The sequence below is a fragment of the Phalaenopsis equestris genome, unplaced genomic scaffold, assembly GCF_001263595.1.
Source record: "Phalaenopsis equestris unplaced genomic scaffold, ASM126359v1 Scaffold000036, whole genome shotgun sequence".
NCBI lineage: Eukaryota > Viridiplantae > Streptophyta > Magnoliopsida > Asparagales > Orchidaceae > Phalaenopsis > Phalaenopsis equestris.
The window spans coordinates 5,926,728-5,935,005 of NW_018164478.1; the positions used below are offsets into that span (position 1 = coordinate 5,926,728).

At 40.1% G+C, this 8,278-nt stretch overlaps 1 protein-coding gene across 6 annotated transcripts in view; it reads left to right on the forward strand.

Annotated features, from left to right (window-relative positions):
- LOC110018964 (epimerase family protein SDR39U1 homolog, chloroplastic-like) overlaps positions 1-8,278 on the forward strand; it is a gene marked incomplete in the record, with an annotated part of 67,897 nt that overhangs the window by 19,193 nt on the left and 40,426 nt on the right.

An 8,278-nucleotide genomic window follows, 5' to 3' on the forward strand; every position in this document is an offset into this window, starting at 1 on the left:
ATATATATATATATATATATATAATTATATTTGCAAGAAAGAGCAACAGTGGCTCCCTACGTGTCAATATAAAGAAAATGTACAAAATAAGGGAGGGTGGGAGGATCCACGTCTAAAAATCCAAAAAATACATTTAACTCACCCCTAGGGGTTCCTCCTCCCACAGTACAACCCACACCAAAATAAAGCCCAGAAATTACAAGTATACCCAAACAAAAAAATAGAACCCAAAAAAAATATACCTGTCCAAGTGTGGAAATAAAAACAGGTAAAAAATTAAGAACTAAAAGACTAGCATCAAAAAGATCTCTAAGGCTCTGGAAGCCATCAAAACAGATAAAAGGTTGCTCCAAGCAAACGGCTTTGCTAACAGGGAAGGTGATCCACTGGCAAGAAATCTAAACAGGGCAAGTACAGCAAAACAGAGAGTCCAGAAGATCCTTATAATAATATCCAGAAAAGAATGTGGTCTGAACCTGCCAGAAAACGGAGAGAGCGGCAAAGAGGGAAGGTGCAAGATAAACAATAGAAAAGAAACAGAGAACCCAGCCAAAGAGTCATGCACCAAGTAAGTGCTAAATTCTAACATGAGGCAAATTCAAAGAGTCCCCAGTAATTAAACGTCTAAGAGAAGTAGGGGGGATAAGCCAACAGTGCACACATCCTCTGCTTGCCTGGCTAACCGGTCGGCAGGGGAGTTAACCTCCCTATGTATGAAACTCCAACTAACATTCAGATGGCTATCAGTAATTAAAGCATGAATATGTTTGAGAGTGCAAATAATATCCCATAGAGGTGGAGAGAAACTCAATAACATCACATAAGGAAGTTTTGAATCAGTTTCCACCGCAATAGTATGAAAATTGAAAGCATTTGCCACCATTAAGGCAAGATATACCCCCCAACACTCTATAGCTAAGGGATTATCTGCTACATCAGGTGATGTAAGATAGCACATAAAAAACCCCTCAGAATTTCTAAAAATGCCCCAACAGCAGTAGAAATCGCATTCCAACTACCATCAACAATAACTTTCACCCAACTAGGAGGAGGGGGTGCCCACCTGATTAACCGAGGGGGCCTAGCTTTTAAACCGATAGGGACAATTTGGTGAAGGCCCTGAGGGCCTTAGTGTAATAAGCCAACACATAAGAAGCAATAATAGTGGTAGTTGGAGGAGGGGAGTTGTATTTATGACTGTTTCTAGCAGCCCAAATGAACCGAAGGACCAACAAAGGAAGGGAAAAATCTCCCTTATTATCATCATAAGCCTTCCACTCCCACAAATAAGTACTTAAAATGCCCCTATGAGTCTAGGGGATATTAAAGTGTAAACCCAAAATGTTCCAGACATCCAATGAAAAAACACATTAAAAAAATATGTCTCGAATCTTTCTCCGAGACTTTGCACATAGGACATCTTGATGCCAATCTAAGGCCTTTCAGTTTTAGAATGTCATCAAGAGGCAGTAAGGAGGAGAAATAGCGCCAGAGGTAAAAAGAAATAGAGAGAGTGAAGAGTTTATGCCAAATTCATTTTCTCCAAAACCAATCAGCATGAGAGTGTAATGTGTCATATATCAACTTACAAACTGACTGAGAAGAAGTTTTCTTCCACACAGGATAATCCCTACGGGAAGGGGTAGTAGGAATAATAGTTATGTGCTTAGCATTTATATGCTTAGCATTCAGCTCCCCCACAATAGAGCAAAGTTTAGTGAAATCCCATCTACCTTGAGAAAAGAGGTCAAAGACAAGCAAGTTATTAGTATGGGAAGGATGAGTGTGCTGAGAAAGGGAAGACAATCCCCAATTATCATAAAATCTCTAGCAATGGATCTGACATTTAAAATAGCCTTCCAGATCCGAGAATCACCTGCCTTCCATAAAACCTGGGAAGGGTGGGAAATGACAATATTTTTGATGCATAAAAGAGGCCCATAGAGACACAATATTTTTTATGCATAAAAGAGGCCCATAGAGATGTGCCCTCTCTAAATTTAAACCAAAGTTTGCAAAGATTAACTTCAACTGTATGTTGCAGGGCTTTAAAACCAAAACCCCCAGCTTTTTTAGGCTTACACAACCTGTGCCAAGAGACCCAAATCTTCTTAGCACCACTCCCAACCCAAAGGAATTTATTAAAAAGCCTCTCCATAACTTTAATGACACTTTTATTTGGATTGAACATTTGTAATGCATATAGAGGAATACTTTGAAGCACACTAGAAAACAAAGTAATCCTACCCCCAGTAGCGTTAATTTTCTGCTTAATTTTGTCAATGACATCTTCCATATGAATCTATTTTTTCCTTCCCCTAATCAAATTAACCCCAAGATACTTTAAAGGGAGAGAGACATGATGATAACCAGTGAAAGAAGCCCCCCAATGGGAAATATGATGTTTAACATGCTTGCCAAAATACATCCGATATTTGTCACAGTTAAAAACCAGTCCAGAACAATCCTGGAAAACATTTAAGAGCCTCATTAATTTTTTAATTGCAAGTTTGGAAGCATTTGCAAAAATAATAATATCATTAGCATATGCAAGGTGAGAGACCACACTTTTAGCCTTATGAGCAAATTGTGTGTGAGGGTATAACAATTGAAAATGATTAAGCAATCTAGATAAATAATCAAAGACAATGATGAAAATAATAGGGGAGAGAGGGTCCCTCTATTTAATGCTCATTTTAGCAGTGAAAAAACCATAAGAATTGCCATTAACAAGCATAGAGTAGTGGTTGTTGGCCAACCATCTTTTAATTAGCATGCAAAAGCTAGAACTGAAACCTCTTGCCACCAATACATTGATAATGAATTCCCAACTAATAGTATTGAAGACCTTCTTGATATCTAATTTGATAACTAAATTACCACCCCTGCATTTTCTATCGAGATCTTTTATAATTTCTTGGGCTAACAAAATATTGTCTGAAATATCACAGCCTTTTATAAAAGCCGATTGATGTGGAGAAATGAGAGAGGGAAGGTGGGGCTGTAAGCGGGCCACAATCAATTTAATTATGATCTTTGAAACCACAGAAGTAAGAGAGATAGGTCTGAAATTCTTCCAATGCAATTTATCATTAGATTTAGGGATAAGCACAATCAAGGCAGCGGTAAAGTAATTACCAGGATCCTCTCCCTGAAAAAAAACTTTGAATAATAAGAATTACCTCCTTTTTTATGATGTCCCAGCAAGAGATATAGAAAGCAGAAGTAAAACCATCAGGGCCAGGTGCCTTTTGGGAATAGATATCTTTGAGAGCAGAGAGAATTTCCATCTCCGAAGAGGGGTCGGACAAATAGAGGGACAATACCAAATATTTGTGGGCATCAAACATTTCTGGATCAATATCATTGACCGAGACAACATCAACATAAAGAGAAGCAAAATAATCAACACCGTTGGATCCAAGTTAATCAACATTAGTGAGGACGACACCCTCATCAGTGACAATCTTAAGAATAGCATTAATATTCCTTCTATGCTTGATGGTGGCGTGAACATATTTAGTATTTCGATCACCATTGCTAAAATGAATGTCGCATGTTTCCTGCCTTAGGAAATCCTCCTCAATAGTGATTTCCTCCAAGAGTTTTTGGTGAGCCTGAGCCAACTTATGGACAAGAAAAGGAGTGCAGATCACCTGTGCCTCCAAAGCATCCACCTCGTGTTGAGCATCAAAACCCTGGAGTGAACATTGTCACATATATCAAAATTTTACTTCAAAAAAGAAGACATTTTTTTATGCAATTGCCACAAAATAAACCAAGGGCTGCCACTTCACCGAGAACACCAAACTTGTTTAACCAAATCAAGAAATGTAGGATGAGAAGTCCAGACATTGAGAAATTTAAAATGAGAGTGAGCAGGTTTAGAATGAAAAACCAAACTAAGCAAAATAGGATTATGATCCGAAGCAGCATGATTAAGATGTTTGACATGAATGATATTATAATAGTCCAACAAAGAGGAGTATCCCAGAAATTTGTCGAGTCTCTGCATAAGAAGGCCCCTCCAAGTATAGGGAGAACCTCAGAAACCAAGATCATAGAGACCAGCATCATTAATATACTCACATAAACGAATGATAAGATTTGTATCAGCTTTAGTTCCACCTCTTCTTTCTGAAGGGGACATTACCATATTTAGGTCACCCCAACAAACTAGTTATCTGAAATAGAAGCATCAATGTGTATAAGTTGTTGTCAAAGAAGTAATTTATCCTGTAATAAGGAGCTGACATAAATAAAGGTAAATATGGAAATCCTCCACCTTATAATGTACAAGAACATACTGCATATCATCATCAATGATGCTGAAAGTGATTTCCTTTTTCCAAAAAATCTAGATTTTATTATTCTGATTACTATAGTGCAGGTAATTTTTGAATTTTTTAATAGTACCATCCTTATGGACAGACACCAACGGCTCCAAAAGAACAAAAATGCCCAGCTTATGGACCCTTCATAAATATTTTAAACGATTAAAGGAGTGGGGGTCCGCCACTCCCCTAATGTTCCATACAAAAATGTTGGCCCAAAACAGAATGTTAAGCATGTTGGCTCAAAACACCCCTCCTAGTGACCCTAGGGGGGAGGTGCAAGTGCTCTCCCTCATAATGGTAAGTGACATCAATATTGTTTGAGGTTATCATATTAGACATTTCAGTTTTTCTTCTTCCTCGTTTTCTGCTGTATTTTTGAATAGTCCATTCGGAATTCAAGGCCAAGGTAGCAACAACAACGGGGTCAGGCGGTGGAGTGGTAGAGTGCATAACAGGGGGGTGTGTAGATGTTTGGGGGGTGTCCACAATGGGTAATTTCCTAGGAAAAGTATTGGCTAGATGTAATTCATTTTCCTGCTCAGCTAAAAACTCTATGCCCAAAGTTAAAGCTGGCGGATTTTGAGATGTTGTGGGGAGATGTGGATTGTGTATATCAGAAACCCGTTCTACATTATCTTCAGACCGCTCATTATTCAGAGGGTCCTCGTGTGCAACAACATCGTGATGAACAACACTATTTTCCTCCAAGCAAGGGGCATTTTGCTCAATTGTAGGAGGTGTTCTATGAGCAAATTTAATCTCAGCAGAGGACAAACAACCCGCAGCATTTTTCCTTAATTCAGGGTGCAGTTGAAAGCAATGTGTCGAATCATGCCCAAACATGCGGCAGTGGGAGCAGTAGTGAGGGTGTTTCTTAAGAATAACATGTTGCCAGTATCCCGTATGTGTTGAACCTATTAAAACCTCCTCAGGGGGGGGGGGGGGGAAGGTAACATCCCTTTCAATCAGAATTCTAGCCATTGAAGGCCTTGTTAAGTTGAAAGTCGGAGAATCTAACATTAACGGTTTACTAAACATGGCAGCGATTGAAAACAATATCTCACGATTGAATGCACTTTTAAACCAGGTAGCCGAAGTCAGACATAAATAATAGGAAGCTTAGCCCGAGGATCAAAATCAATAGTCCATTTTAGGACTTTCATCCAAACATCCTCAAAACAAACAGTTCTACGAGCAAAAAGTTTAGCGTAGTCATCCTCATTAGACAACTGAATCAGAATATGCCCGCTGTCGAGAGCACCAATCTTCCAGCCCCTGCTAAATTCAAAAGCTCAAAATGCTTCAGAAGAAAATCATATTTAGGAAGCCCATAGAGAAACTTACCCACCAGATGAAATCGATAAGCAGACACCAGAATGGTATTTTTCAGAGTCGGAGAGGAAGAGCGCAAGCTTACCCCCCTTCTTCCCCTGCTTCTTAATGAAATCATACTCCCCACCAAGAATCAGAGATTCATGAAAAGAAGAGGGAAAAGCAAACGTAGGAGCAGCACCGGAGGAGGAGCCCCCGACATAAGTTTTTGCCATTGACGGCTCGAGAACGAAGAACCGAGGAACATGAGACGAGCTCGAAGGAGAAGACAAAGCAAGAAAACAAACGGAAAGATCTCACCAGCATCTGACAGATGAGAGAGAAGAAAACCCGTCAGCATCACGAAATCACCTCCAGGTCACCAGGAGACCTAAACTCTAGCAGAGCTCTCGAACCGTCCATCATATATATATATATATATTTCTTTTTTATTTATTTATTTATTTTTCAAAGGAAATCGGTATTTGGCTGATGCCCAAATACCGATTTCCCATGCGCTAGGCCGTATGATGAGAGCCTGTGCTATGTGACTAAATATTCGAGAACCCAGCGCCACTGAGGATCAAACCTGTGACCTGAGGGGACTTACACTGAAACCTGTCAACCAACAGGCCACAACTTGCGACACACACACACACATATATATATACATATATATATATATGTATATATATATTGAAAAATCCCAAGGGCTAATATATTAAAACAAAAAATATACAAAAAGGTTGTACGAGATGACCTAAAAAAAACCCAACTCACACAATACAACACATAAATCCTAAATAAAGCAAAGATACATAAAGGTAAAAAATCAAAAAGCCACCAAAGGGCGCAAAAGTGCTAGGGACGTCCTACTTTAGTCATTCCTATGCCTCTATTTCTCAGAAGTGAGCTGACTAACAAATTAGTAAGGTGAGTAACATTGCTCGAAGTAACCAAAGTATCATCCATCATATTTCTGAGCTCTTCCATTCTTCTTCTTCCTTTCTTCTTCTTCCTCCTGGATGTGTGGACCTGTCATTCCTCATCCGATGATTGACACTCATCTGATTATGAGATTCCAAAGTTGGTCGGAGTGGTGTAGGCTGTTGCACATTATGATCCTCATTAGCCTGAGTAACATTAACTGCTTGCTCGACCTGATGATGCGGTAGTGAAGCAGTAGAAGTATTGCTGCCTGTAATATCGGTGATAGGTTCTAGGGCAGGTGGGGTTTAAAGATTGTCCCTTTCCCCCAGCTACAACTGGGGACTGAATGATTGTTATATTGCCTACGAGAATAGTGACGTCTTCAGAGGTATCTCTTTTGATGATTAATAGGGTCAATAACTTGGAGCTGGTCAGGAGGAGACGAAATCATTGCCTCTGGCGGAGCACTATGTTTTTTTTGTCTGAGTTGGGGTGTAGATGGTGACGTTGAGAACTGGAGTGGCCGAACATACGATATTTCGAACAATACGAAGGAAAAGACTCAATCACTACCTTTTGCCAATATCCATGATGTCATGCGCCCAACCAAATTTCCTCAGAAGTGGATGAAGTGATGCCTCTTTCAATAAGTACTCTGGCTTCAGATGAGCGAGAAAGATTAAAAGTAGGAATGTCCGTTTTGAGTGGCTTACCATAAGTTGAGGCAATAGAGTACAACACTTTTTGAGTAAAATAATAAAATTTCAGACCAAAGAGACGAATCCAAATTAGAATGATTGGTGGTTCCGTCTGTGGGTCAAAATCCATAGATCATTTCAGAATCTTCATTGCTCTGTTATCAAACTAGATTATTCTTCTAGCAAATAAGCGCGTATAATCATCTTCATTATTTAGTTGTGAAAGAACGTTTCTTCCATCTAACAGTCTAATTTTCTACTCCCCAACAAGGTGCATAAGCTCAAATTCCTTGCAAATAAGCTCCATTTTGGGTTGATCAGATAGAAACTTCCCAACCAAATTTAGACGACAGGAGGAAACATGTTGAATACCTTCAGCTTCTGTAAAAAAGATGTCAGACTTCCCGTTCTTCATATCAGGTTTCTTGATGTTCTTCGTCCACTCAAACGAAGGAGGGAAAGAGGAGAAAAAACACGATTTTGGTGTACCTGAGGCATGGACACTCGTAAAGGCAGCAGTATACGATTTGTCCGAAGCCATCCTCAATAGATTGAGGTGTGACGTTAAAAACATTGAAGAAAGCAAAGCAGAGAGCAAACTTCGAATCCAGAACATGGAGCAAGAGCAGAAACCCGAAGCCCCTGCGAAATCAGCTTGAGCCCGAGGAGAGAGGCGACAACTGGAAGGCGAGGCCGCACGAGCAGCAGACAACGAAGAGATGCCGAGCTCGACGACTGAGCCCAACGCAGCCGCACGAGCAGCAGGCGACATGAGATGCCGAGCTCAAAGACTGAGGCAGACGCAACCACACGATCAGAGACGAGCGACGAAGCAGACGACGCACTTTGACGGCGGTGACAACGACGAATCAGACGGAAGTGACAGCGAATGACAAACAGAGCTTGATCGACCAAGAGATGCAGTGGAGTAATAAACAGGGATCGCCATAGTAAAACCCTAGCAAAGCTTGAGAGTTAGTGGGAGCGCCATTATATATATAT